The sequence below is a fragment of the Haplochromis burtoni genome, unplaced genomic scaffold (genome assembly GCF_018398535.1).
Source record: "Haplochromis burtoni strain Fernald_Lab_line unplaced genomic scaffold, NCSU_Asbu1 Contig_217, whole genome shotgun sequence".
In the NCBI taxonomy this organism is placed as follows: domain Eukaryota; kingdom Metazoa; phylum Chordata; class Actinopteri; order Cichliformes; family Cichlidae; genus Haplochromis; species Haplochromis burtoni.
In genome coordinates, this window is record NW_024582578.1 from 997,890 (window position 1) to 1,011,265 (window position 13,376).

The window sequence follows — 13,376 nt, forward strand, 5'->3', positions numbered from 1 at the left end:
TGTTTTTGTGGAGGATCTTCTCTCTAGCCTCATGCTCCACTGCTGCAATGTTTGGCGTGTGAGATGAAAAGCCGCTCCACCACCAACAGAGCTGAATGGTCATTGTGAGGTTCACAAAGGCGGCTGCAGGGGAACACAAGACTCACTCGTCTCAATGGTTCACTTTGGGAGCTCAGACAAAGGCGTAAAAAACACAGATAGAGGCTCCAAAAGAGAAGCACCACTCGAATCTGAGGGACTCATCTGGGATTGTGCTCTCTGTTAAAGACGCCATCAATCACCCCATCAGTCGTGCTCCGGCTGACTTGATTTACATGTTCACACAGAAGCATCAATCATCCCAAACCTGCAGAAGTGTTCCCAAAAAGCTGAGAGGGAAAGTTTACCTCACCTGACCTGCCACCTTCACTTAGCATCATGAGGTTGTGGTGCGTTTAGGCGCTAAAATGTTGTCAGGAGCGAAGCGGACATGTCGTTCAGGATGAAAACAAATCCCACACTTTGAGTCTTGATCAGTGTTTGCAGGAGACGGCTTGGTTAGACCTGTTGTGCATGAAAATTACAAATCTGACAGGATAAATGACAGTATTTTAAAAAAAATACAATCACAATAGATAAGGGTGGTATTTCTTATCTCCTTATGTTTTCCAGCAGAGCCCTGATGACTTCATAAGCACAGGAGAGATGCACATGGAAATTTCAGGGCTGAAGAACACATTTAAGCTCCGTTTGAAACTCAAACCAAATCAATTTTACACCCACTCCAAGTCGTCTTCTTCTGTTGGCTACTCTCTTTAGAGGTCGCTACAGTGGATCATCCAGCTCACCATATCCCAGCATCCTCCTCTGTCACTCAGGCTTTCAAGCTTTTTTTAAACAATCAGCTCTGAGTGTCAGTATTACAGGATCTATCATAGCTTCAGTTAAATGCTCCAGTTTAATGTCTGTGGTGTCGTTGAACAGAAACAAACATTGATATCCTGCAAGTTTGATCTGTTTCTGATCGTTCTCTGGAGAAAATTTAAAAAAGTGCATTTTGGGTAAATTTTCAAGGCTCATATTATCATGTTGCATAAGTAGTTGCCCACAACAGGTTAGAGCATATGAAAGGCCTCCCTTTCACCTACATTTAGACACCAAGATCATCTAAATCCTTCTAGCTCAAAGCAATTTTCTAATAGAGTCGTTTTATGGATCATTCAGTGTCTGAGTTTGACCTATGAAAGTTGACCAAAAAGTTACATGTTTCTGCATGTGTTTGAACCCAGACTGAGATGAGATATCCCTGCTTTGGGTAGATCTCTAATGCAGTGGTTTTCGTTTTATTCCCGGAGCAGTCCCACTCAAAAAGCTGACATGATGAGTGGAGAGCGAGCAGGCAGAGGAGGGGCTGGGTGGAAACCTGCAGACAGACAAACGAGGAGCACGAGTAGAGCCAGGAGGAAAGAAAAGTGTTGCCTGTGTTCAGTGAGCACATGTGCCGATCTTCAAATACTGCAGGTAAAAGACACGCCTCACAAACACAGAGGAAGCTAACCTGTGACACACTGGCCGACAGTCAAAGAAAAGTGGTTCAGGAATAAACTTTTAAAAGAAAATGTCCAGTTAAACTAAAGAAGAATCTTAAAATGTTAAATTCAGCCAAATTTGGGCTAAGTTACATGAAATTTGTGAATTAATTGGTGACACTTAAATCCCACATGCTTTGGTTTTGTTAGTTTGCTACTGGAGCTGTGTCTGTTAAGTGATGTGAAGCCAAGCGCACTTTAACCGAGCGCATGGTTCACTATTGAAGTTCAAACATTTGACCGGTGTGCTGTGGTGAGACCAACTCGACCATGTTGTGCTGAAGTTAGTGTGAAAATGGTGCAAAACGTTTTTCCAGGTTTTACTACGTTTCATGTGGCATGCAACAACCCGTGAGCTACACTTTTCTCTTCTTCTGTGGTGTATGTAAACTTACATTAATTAGACGTTGTATGTATGACATCCTCCACAATTATAATATATTTGAAAACAGAAAAGAATTTAAATTTTTTATTTATTTATTTTGCTTTAGTTGTGAAGGCACCATGTAACAATCCTCCTCACTGCTGCTGATATAATGATGCTTTGCAGTGAGACTTACTGAACACATCCATGTGGTTTCAGTCCTGAACAGGTGAATCAGGTTTTGAATATTAATCAGACACTGATAATTATAACAATAAAAAATGTGAACATTTCTGAGTAGCCTTGTGACAAACCCGTCATACCGAAGACTGGAATGAATATAAAGTAAAACTAATAAACTAAGACATATTAGTAAAAACACACTGAGGAGTAAATTGAGGACAGAGGACTAAATAGAAATTATAAACAGAGACACAGGCGCACATCGATCCGACAGACAGGAAGTAAAAACTGAAAGAAGATGCACAAGAGAAAACCAACTTTGAGAGTATAACAAGTAATAGAAGCACAGAGACAGAGGGACACTGGGCAGAGGAGAGAATAAGATCCCAAAACTCAAAGCCAGGAAAAAAAAAGAGTAAAATCAAAACCAGGACCACATTTTAAATTTTTAACAAAAACCCAGAAACTCATTCGTAAAGAGGTCAGACCATGAGTCGGCATGAGGGAATGAGAGTGTGTGATAAACCTGCAAACACAGGCACAGCAAAACGCATGGATAAGACCTGAGAGATCATTTTAGTTCAGCACAAAACGTTTTGTGTGTAATTATCTGAAAGAACGCGAATCTGAGGGACTCTTGGAGATTGCTCTGCTCCAGCCTGAAGTGTGTTGATGTCCACCGCTTGCAGAAGCAGCGGTCGTTTGTTTTGGAAACAAACAGCACATTTTTCTTGTGCGTCCTGTCAGCAAGGACGGACGGACGGAGGAGGAGGACGAAGCAGTGATTATTCCTCCCTCAGAGTCCTCCCATCTGTCCCCGTTTCTGCTGGCCTCAGCCTCTTTCACTGCGACTGACAGGAGGGGGGTCCACCTCACCTCTCTTCCACCCCCCCTCCCCCCATACACACACAAACACACACACACGCATATACACACCTCATCCCACCAAACCCCACCCCGCAGACCCCCGATTGTGTTCCTGTGCACCAAAGCACTCTTCTATAGCTTTTTGATTGGCTTTCAATCCCCACACCACTGACAAGGTTCTGTATGGGAGGAGTGTGTGTGTGTGTGTGTGTGTGTGTGTGTGTGTGTGTGTGTGTGTGTGTGTGTGTGGTGGGCTTACTAAGGAGATTTAGTGAAGGGCAAGGGGGGCACAGAGGTGATTTTTCAGGGGGAGGAGGACGAAAGTAAAAACTGGGACAGATGGGGCTGATTGTTGCTCTTTACGCAAATTAAGGAGCGAGACATCTGCAGAGAGACGGAGTGGCCGACCAAGGCAATTAAGACAGAGGAGAGAGAGTCCGTTCCACAAGTGAGAATACGTTCAGTTCACAGTCAAACCCTGAAACAAGAAAACAGCAAATTTATGCAAAAATTTAAAAAACAGCCCTGACAATTCTGAAAATGCCTTATTTGAGAGTGACTCTGAGCTGAGCTGCCTTTGACCCTTCGCAGTTTTCCTCGCTGTCCAAATAACTCATTTAGCAAAGTCTGAAATGGAATTCATTAGTGTGTGTGCAGCTTTCTTCTTCAAAGAGTCCAGAATAAAAAGAGTTTAGAGTAAAAAGTCCAACTAATGGGAAAACTTCAGAGATCACCTTAAACGACTTCCTTCAGATCACACACTTTTTTATGTGGCGTCGTCCTTTTCATCACATCTAACAATCTTTTAATCATTTGTGTATCATTTTTAAAAGTTTCTTGTATAATTTTTCACTTTTAATTGCATTAAATTTAATAACCATGAAACTTGAAACTCAGATTTTAAAGGTGCTTTATGATTAAATGTATTATTATTAACTCGATCATTTTGATATTAGATGCAATGCTTTTCTGCCCCTTTGTGTTCCTGGTGCGTGCGCACACACACACACTCCTCCATTGTAATGTGAGCCTGATTGAATCTCTGCATCTCTCACACTTGTTGACGTTGTTCTTGCGCAATGTCTGCATGTCCTTTTTTTAAACCACAGCAACAGAAAATCCTGCTCTGTGATTGGCCGGGAGCAACAGCATCTCCTCCAGCTCAATCCAGTGAAAGGATTCAGATTCATTTCAGATGTGAAGTTTTCACAAACACACAAGCTTTGCTTCCAAGAAGAAAGCATCACAAGCTAAAATCTTGAGTTACATTTTATAAATCTTGAATGTATAAACGTGTGAAACCATGGCACCTTTTGAGCAGATTTGATAAATTAAAAACCTGCAGGAGGTTTAAGCTCAGCGTAAATCCGCAACCAAGTCGGTCTCTAAAAAGAAATTCTCAGAGCGTACAGCAGGAAATTTGTGAAAACTTTCCTTTTAACTTTTTCTGAAGCTCTGATCTCAAATTTGGGGTAAAGCTGGTGAAAACAGGATGTCCACTGAGAGATACAAAGTTGCAGCTGGCCTCAGAGCCTTCTGGAGGTGCATCTAAAGATGACCTTGATGAGGTATGATTATAATTCATAATTTTAAAGGACCTTAAACTAACTTTCAAGTTAACTCTATCCCCCAGAAAATAAACTGAGTAAAATAAGTGGTCAAAAAAACCAAGCTGGAGGTGGTGGAGAGCGGAACTCCAGAAGACAATGGGAGACGAGAAAAAGGGAAGCAAGGAAAGGGATACACCAAAGCACCTGGCAAAAATGAAACACAAGACAACACAAGAAAAGAATTACTAAAAATAAAAATACCAACCAAATCTCAACGACAAGACCTTGAGATAACAGTGACTACAGAAGTTTCTCTGCTGTGTGTCAGGTGTGAGACAGGAAAACCGCCACAATGCTGTCCAGCAACAGAGTTAACATTTTTAACCGTGCTAAGTAGCATCCCAATAAAATCCCAGAATTTCAACCACAAAAACTGGAGCTCAAACTTTTTGAATGATTTGTCAATACAATTAACCTCCCAGCAGCCGTATTACTGGTCAGATAAAAGGCTCCAACAGCACAAAGGGGTCCAGAGGTCCAGTTCAGGGACTGCAATTAGCTGAGGTGAAGCCAGCAGACAGCTAGCAGCTACAGCTGGCTGTCAGTCAAAGAGGCCACGCCCCTAATATTGCAACCATTAATTGGACTCTTCCAGCTACAGTAAGTGCAGCAGAGCTGAAGCAGGAAGTTAGTGATGGTTTAATTTCCCTTTAAAGTCATGTGGTTAGACCTGCTGGTTTGTTCCTGACCTTCTTGTGAGTTCTTGTGACTCTTTCCTGTTGAACTTCCTGTTTTGTGTCAGAAAAGATGACCAAACTACTAAAAAAAAGAGCTGCAAAGCTAAATGAATCAACCTGCATGTCTTGTGAAAAGAAAAGCAGAAGAGGCAGGAGGAGAGTGATGGAAGAGAGGAGCAGCTCAGCTCTCTGCAGCGATCAGTCGCAGCATAGGCGAGCAGTGTGCTGGATTTAATGTGAGCTTTCTTCCCTTTTTGTCTCTGCTTGTTTTGTTTGTTCCACTGGCGCACACACTTGGAGACCTTGTGTGACAAAGCAAGGTCATCGGCAGGATTACAGCCGTCGGACGCTGCTCTTATTGGACCATTTGGAGCTGCAGCAGCAGCGGAAGAAGAAGAAAACCTTAGCCATAAGGTAATCTTCAAAATAAAGTTTAAGCCATCAGTTATTCTGCGTGTTTTGTAATGACAATGTTTTTGTTGTAAAGTGGGTCTGACAGTCTGAACTCATGAATTCTCCTTTGTTTCATATGTAGGTTTGCAGACTGACACACGAGCGTGAACAAAGACTGAATCTCTGCTGCTGAATCGTTAATCCCAAACAAGGCCTGAGCCTCTTCATTCACTGTCAGCAGAGCAACAATACAACAGCCCCCTCCACCCCCAGAATGTCTAAACACGCACACACACTCACTTCTAAAAACCCTGTAAATCATCAACTACAGCATGCCCCAGCTTTATTAGGTGCTGAGTTTTCACAATGTTGCTCTCCTAATGGGATTTTTACCATCAATCTGAACATGTAATCTAGTTACACTGGCTGTAAGGGTCACATTTTCAATGACTCTTTGACTTTTCATTTTTAACATGGCCTGTAAGTGTGATATAGACTCTCTGCTGCAGGAAGCATGCTATATTGCCCTTCATTTTATTAAAACAATCACATGAAGCCCAGCTGTGAAGTTACGGCATCTCAAAATGCCTCATTCTGTCGAGGAAATCTGAACGCATTCAGATGGTGATGCACAAAAATCGGGTTATAATCGGCTGCTAACTCATATGTAGTCAGTAAATGTTTTTTCTGTTTAATCCAGTAACAAATTGAAGCAATTTCCCCGTCTCCTTCATTAGATCATCAAACTGTGACAGAGCTGAATGTAACGAGAGTCACAAACTGCAGTGTGCTTGGATTGTGAGATAAAAAAGAGACAAAGTGCAGGACGGACAGTTTCCAAAAAAGAAGAGCCAGACATAAATCTGATAAGCAAAGATTCAAAGACACGAGGAAGCCAGAAACACTACCGTATCCCTGTAGTGTACCCCAATGATAGGTGACAATCCATAAGTAAAAACCATGTTTTTTACATAAAATATTTTAAACCATTAAACCCCTCCCACATTCTTGTAAACCCTCTCTGCACTCTTAAACACTTTTGAGACACATCCTTATGAAAAGTTATCATCCAAGTCAAGAGCCTCGACCAGGTTTCTGCTCATCACTGATTCAGATGAACCGTGGCTTTAGTTTTTGTTCGCGCTCCTGCCACCCATGCACATACCCAACGGCCCCATCTTTGCCACAATACCCTCCCGGGGAGCTCTGCTTTACCCTCAAACTCTGTTATCTGTAACTGTCACATACAGAGTAGCCCAAAGCTTTCAGTTGTTGATCAGACACAAGTGAAATGTGAAAACGGTGCATGATACTCTGCCATTCGTACTTCCTGAAAAGGCTGCAGCTGGAAAGTGATGAATGTTTGCAGATATCCAGAATTTCCTTGGCATGATCTGGATCACGATACCAAGCGCCCCCCTTCTCTCTTCCAATCTGGTGGCTTGAGCACCTCTTTCACACCTCGTCTGACACATCTTTTCCACCTCCGAGCGTGGGGACACAAAACACAAACCCTGGAGTCAAAAGGGTGTCGAGAGAGACAGAAAGAAAGGAGAGAATCCCTCCTCAGTCCAGAGATAAGAGCCCTTTGTTATCTCCATGTTGCCTCACAGGAAGCTTTTGTGAACGGACTCAGAGGTGATATTAACTCTCCGAGCTAGGATCACTTCTCTCTCCAGACACTGTGCCATTAATCCAGAATCACAGAGAAAGATCTGGAATAAGAGCGAGCCGAGTAAAACCAAATCCGGTGGTTCACTTCTGAGTTCAGGAAACACATGAGCCCCGAATGCCTTTAACCTTTTTATTAGTTACACCTGTGAGTTTGATAGTGCAGCAGGTAATGAAAAATCATCTGCTAACACAAATTAAAAGGCTTCATTCCTGTTTACGATTAAATCTCATTGCTAAATATCTCAGTCCAGCACCGGATGCACTCAGTAATTAGCTTACTTCATGGTGATTGATAATCTATCCACTAAATAAATAATTTTAACAGATTAAACTACAAAATGTTTGTATTCTGCTGTAGATTTCTCAGTGCTTAAATAGCTTGCTAGATTTCTTAATACATTTTTTAATGCTAGACTTATTGATTAATAAAAAATACAAAATTCTTGATAGATTCAATTGACTGATTTATTAAAAGACTTCATAGACTCCTTGATCAATACACTTCAATAGATTTCTTCATAGGTGATTTTACAACAGGTTTTTTAACTAGCTTGATTTGATAATAGATCCCTTCATGCATCTTGATAGACATCTCGATCTTGATAGATTTCTTCATCGCCTTCTCGGTCGATTTCTTGATAATTAAACTTTTTGATGAACTAATTGATCAACTGGTTTCTTTGTGTGTTTATTCTTTATTTGATATTTGATAAATCAGTCTACCTATATATAAATGGATGCTTTTATATGTTAACTCTCTGAAGGTCAGTTTTTTATACTGATCCCTAAGTTTCAGTTTTTTTAAACTTTACACCTCATTCTTCTACCTGTATTGAGAACAAACATTTCCCATTTTCAATTCTCAAAGCATTTTTTCATCATATGAACAAAGCTTTTGCTCCAAATTAACTGTAAATTACCAGTTTGACATGTTAAAGCCCGGGAGAGGAAAACTGATAAACCAAGCAGGTGTTTTACCACCAACGAGGTCTCTGCAGAAATGTGCTGTGGTTTAAAGAGATGAGGGGACTTTCTGGAAGCTAAATCAGCTTCACTCTGCTCAGCAGCAGCTTTAATGAATCCTTCTGGGATCCTTTCACACTTGTAAAGGAGCCGGTGGGAGCGAGGAGGTTTTAACAAGCTCTGTTTGTTCATGAAGGAGGCTCCGGCGTGAAGATCTGCTCTCAGCTCGGAGATAATACCGAGGGCAAACGGCACACAGAAAGGACCGGCCTGATTGGGAGTGAAGAGCTGTTAATGAGATGGAGGCTGCTGGTGGAGAGTCGGCGTATTGTGCTGAAGGGTGGTCCGAGGACACGGAGCCGGGTTCAAGAGGCCAAGACCGTCTCACTGAGAAACCATTTTTTTTATGACCAGGAAAAACTGAACAGGTTCTACAGCAGAGACAAAGAGTAGCATCACGTCGAAGCAAAACTCTGATGGCTTAAAGAACATTTTCAAAGTCATGCTCCTCAGACGGCAAACAGCTGAGGTCACTGACGAGCTTCAGGTGCTTGGACAACTGATGTAATCAAAGAAAGAAAGACATTTACCAGAAAACCAAATAACATTAAGATAAGAAATGATTCAGGTTTACGTATATTTGATCTTCATTTAGCTCATTCTTGGAGGATTTTTGAAATCACAGAAATCTGGTGTGTAGCAGACGAGAACATGAAGAAAAATAAAGACAAATAAACCTCAAATCCATCAGAAAGCAAAGACACTGCTGATGAACTTTAAGCACTCGCACTGATCCTACTTTTAAAGACAGTGAATACATTATAATTACATTCTAAATATGTTGTTATATAACGGAGGAGTGGCCTCTTTGGCTGACAGCTGGATGGTCACGCAAGCGGCTGTAGCTGCTTGGCTTCAACTAAGCCAATTGGAGTCCCTGAACTGGACCTCTGAACCGTGTTTGTGCTGTTGGAGCCTTTTGATGCGATTATCTGACCAATAATGTGCCTGCTGGGCAGTTAATTGTATAAATAAACGTTTAAGAAGTCTGGGCTCCAGTTTTGGTGAAATTCCAGGATTTTACTTGGAGGTTACTCAGCACTTAGCATGGTGTAAAATGGTAACGCTAAGGCTAAAAATATAGAAAAATAGTGGATGGCGTTATGGTGGCTACATAGGTATTCAAATGACTACTTTTGGGATATTTTCACAGTTTTCCTTTCTCACGTGTGACACACAGCACAGAAAGTCTGTAGCTGTCACAGTTTTGGGTTCTTTGGTAGAGTTTATAGAGAAATTTATTTAGATTTTAGATTTTAATTAATATTCTTTCTCGTGTTTCCTTGTTCATTTTTTCCTGGTACCTCTGGTATTTCCCTGTTTGCCTCCCACTATTTTCCATATTTCTGCCTTTTACCCCTCCACCACCTCCAGCTTGATTTTCTCACCACTTGCTTTGGTGAGTGAAATTCTAGGATTTTATTTGGATGTTACTGACGCTTAGTAACAGCATCACTTCTGACAACAAAAATCTTACATGGTGATGTCACAAGCTCCATAGTCAAGGGTTCTGAATGTGAAGTGTCCATCTTTGATATACAGTCTGTGGGAACAGTGCACCTACTTTTTCTGGTTCTGGTTGAAATTTTGAGTTATGGATGGCAAAAACATGTATTTTTTTTCAGAGGTGGAAACAAGTTTCCATACTTTATATAACAAACACACATAAATAAACACACACATATATACACACACACACATATATACAAACACACACAAATATACAACACACACAAACATAAATAAACAAAAAAAATAAAAAAAAAAAAAAAAAAAAACAAAAAAAAAAAGAAAAAAAAAAAAAAAAAAACAAAAAACCAAAAACAAAAAAACAAAAAAAAAAAACAAAAAAAAAAAAAAAAAAAAAAAAAAAAAAAAAAAAAAAAAAAAAAAAAAAAAAAAAAAAAAAAAAAAAAAAAAAAAAAATAAAATGAACGAACAAAAAAAAAAAAAAAGAAGAGATATGAGACAATAAAAATCCAGAAATTCAGTTTCATTTTGCGCAGTCGACTCCTCAGGATGTTTCAAGACGTTACTGACGATCTCTCCTCTCTCTCTCTCTTCTCACACACACACACACTACGAGGCAGGAATCTCCATCCTTATGAGGTCTTTCCATTGACTGGGCTCAGTCCTGAGCCCCCCCCCCCACGTATGTGTGTGTTTGAATTAATGTGCGCGTGAGCGAAGTGTGTTTGTGCAGATGCTTTTTCATTCAGGCTGGCAGTGAGAATGAACTTAATCCTCTAAGCTCTTGTCGGGGCTTGTCCTCGTTCTCTTCAATAAAGCAAGAAGAGAAAAAAAAAACTAAAGCAGTGAAACTTTAAAAACAAAATCCCCAAATCATTTCCACAACTTTCTGAGTTACAGGCTGTTTACTGAAGGCGTGAAAGAAGAAGACTCGAAAAGGAAATGTTGCACCTTCAGTAGCACTGAACTTAAAGTTATGGATGTCCACAAAGTCCTGTTTGGCAGCCATCTTGGAACAAATCCAGGAGGTTATTTTGAAGCCTCAGTTTAAATGCAAGCAAGTTAAGTGCAAAGTGGTTCATACTTATAGTAATAACACTCTAACACCTTGTAAAGGCTGTAACCCTGTTACTGCTGGTTTGGTTAGAAAGAGATCAGCTTTTGCTTTAATGCAAATGTAATTTCATCTCTTTGGACTCTTCTGGAGAAAAATAAACCACTACCATCCTCCCTGAACCCAAACAAGACCTGCTGGAGTCTGAGCAGAGCCGGGAAAACTGGTCCAGAGAGGTGCAGAAGTGGTGGTTCCTCTGCAACCCCCATCATAGGGGCAGACCGTGTTTGTCCAGTACTGATCGTCTGGTAACTTCAGCATACACTAAAATCTAAAGATCAAATTAATGTTTTACCTGTTTTATTTTTGTATTTGCCCAAATACACAATGTCTTCTGATCCTACAACTTTAAATCTAGGAGAAACAGTGCAGATTTGAACTCTTTTGGTCCTCAAAAGCAAAGGCATTATCACTTTTAGGTTCTTAGGAGGTACATTTAACTAACTACCTGCGGGGATAGAAATGTGTAGCACATGTGTACCTGTGTTTCTGAGACCTGTTAGCTGATTTCCAGGATCTGATTAGAAGGGAAAACTAATGAAGCACACTGTCAGTAAAAAATTTCACACATTCATTCATTAAATATGTTCTTCCTCACTTTTGGAGAAAAGACACAAAGCTTTGCATTTTTACCTACATTTATAAACCAGGATCATCTTCAAGAGCTAAAATGTCAGTCCTGAAAATGTCATGCATACATCTCAAGGCTAAAAAATGATGGAAAAATGATTTGAGTTAAAAAAAACTCTAAATTAAAGTTGTTACTGTTGAAATTACTGAAAGTGTGGTGGAAACATTTGTTGTATGGTTTCATTAAATTTACTACTCAGCTGACTGTGAGGGGGTCTGGTGGGTGGCACTGAGTTCTGATGGACCACCATTGATTTCCCAACATGTCCTCACTCTGTTTTAGTCTCGTAAAAGCTGAAACTCAGTCTGTCTGTGTTTGACATTTGAAATGAAAAGCCTGTAAACGTGCGTTCCAGCCTCCTGACTTTGCTGACACTCGGTCATCATACTTGCTCTTGGACTTGTGTTGAACTCGACTGAGGTGGTCTGATCAGACACAGCGCTGCTCTTCGCTGCAGCTGTCCACACATCACAGACAAAGTCAGGAGTGTTTCTACCTCGTCCAGCTGCCTCACAGTGTGTGTGTGTGTCACCTCAGGGCATTTTGTCACTTAAGAGTGGGACATTTGGCTGATCGGTTTTCCTCCCCCTGAAGTGCACGCTTCAAAGGCCGGATGAGCAGATTAGAGGTCAGGATGGGCTCAGGACTAACTGATTTAGGAAGGTTTAGGCTTCAGTCTGAAATCCATCCTCTTTGTTTGGCCTCATCGCCCCGCCGGCTCTGTTCCTGTTGGCAGCTTCTTCTCGCCTCTTTAATTCGTTTTTCTCTGCTTCAGTAAGCTACAGGGGCCTACACGGGACAATAATTGATCCTCATGTTCGCATGAGATCAGTAAATACATGCAGCGAAGCCCAGAGGACACAGGTAACCAATACAGGAGACTTTTCCTGCCCTGCAGAGAGAAAGTTGATTTCTTCAGTTTTACTTCTTGTTGGGGTTTTTGTTTTTACTGTGAAGATTTTAGATGTTTGACTTTTAATTCTCGTACTCCTGTTTAAAGTACTGAGGTTGTTATTCTTGCACCTGTGGACAGGATCGTCTGTTGTTCTGGAGAAGCAAACCTAAAGACGCTCTGCAGAGAAACGTAAAAGTCTGCTGCCACCTGTTGTTCACTCAGAGCATCGCATCCTGTAATATCTCTTACAGGGAGATGTTATGGTTTCACAACATATAAATAATTTACAATTCCACTATTCATTCACTCTCACATTGGTGGAGGCTACAGTTGTAGCCACAGCTGCCCAGGGGCAGACTGACAGAAGTGAGGCTGCCATATCACGCCATCAGCCAACACCAGTAGGCTGTAAGGCAAGGCAAGGCAAGTTTATTTGTATAGCACAATTCAACAACAAGGTGATTCAAAGTGCTTTACAGAGACATTAGAAACAAAAACAAATAAAAAGCGCCATCAGCCAACACCAGTAGGCTGTAGGTGAAGTGTCTTGCCCAAGGACACAACGACCAAGACAGACAGAGTTGGGGATCAAACCGGCAACCTTCCGGTTACAAGATGAGCATCCCAAGCCCCTGAACTATGGTCGCCCTTAGTGCAATTTTAAATTACTTTTCATTTGTTAGAAAATCAGGTAATTCCATCATAACTACAAAAGCACAGGAGATAGCTCTATTAAAAACTACAGCCAAACTTATTTGAAGCAAATCCAAGTGATCCATGCCCTTCAAGTAGTTGGAAAACATTCTTGCATGCAAAGGTTGTTTGATCAATATGATCTGTCCAGAATATTATACAGAACATGTGAATATCTCTGGTGTTTCTCTATTTCACAATAATAATAAGATTT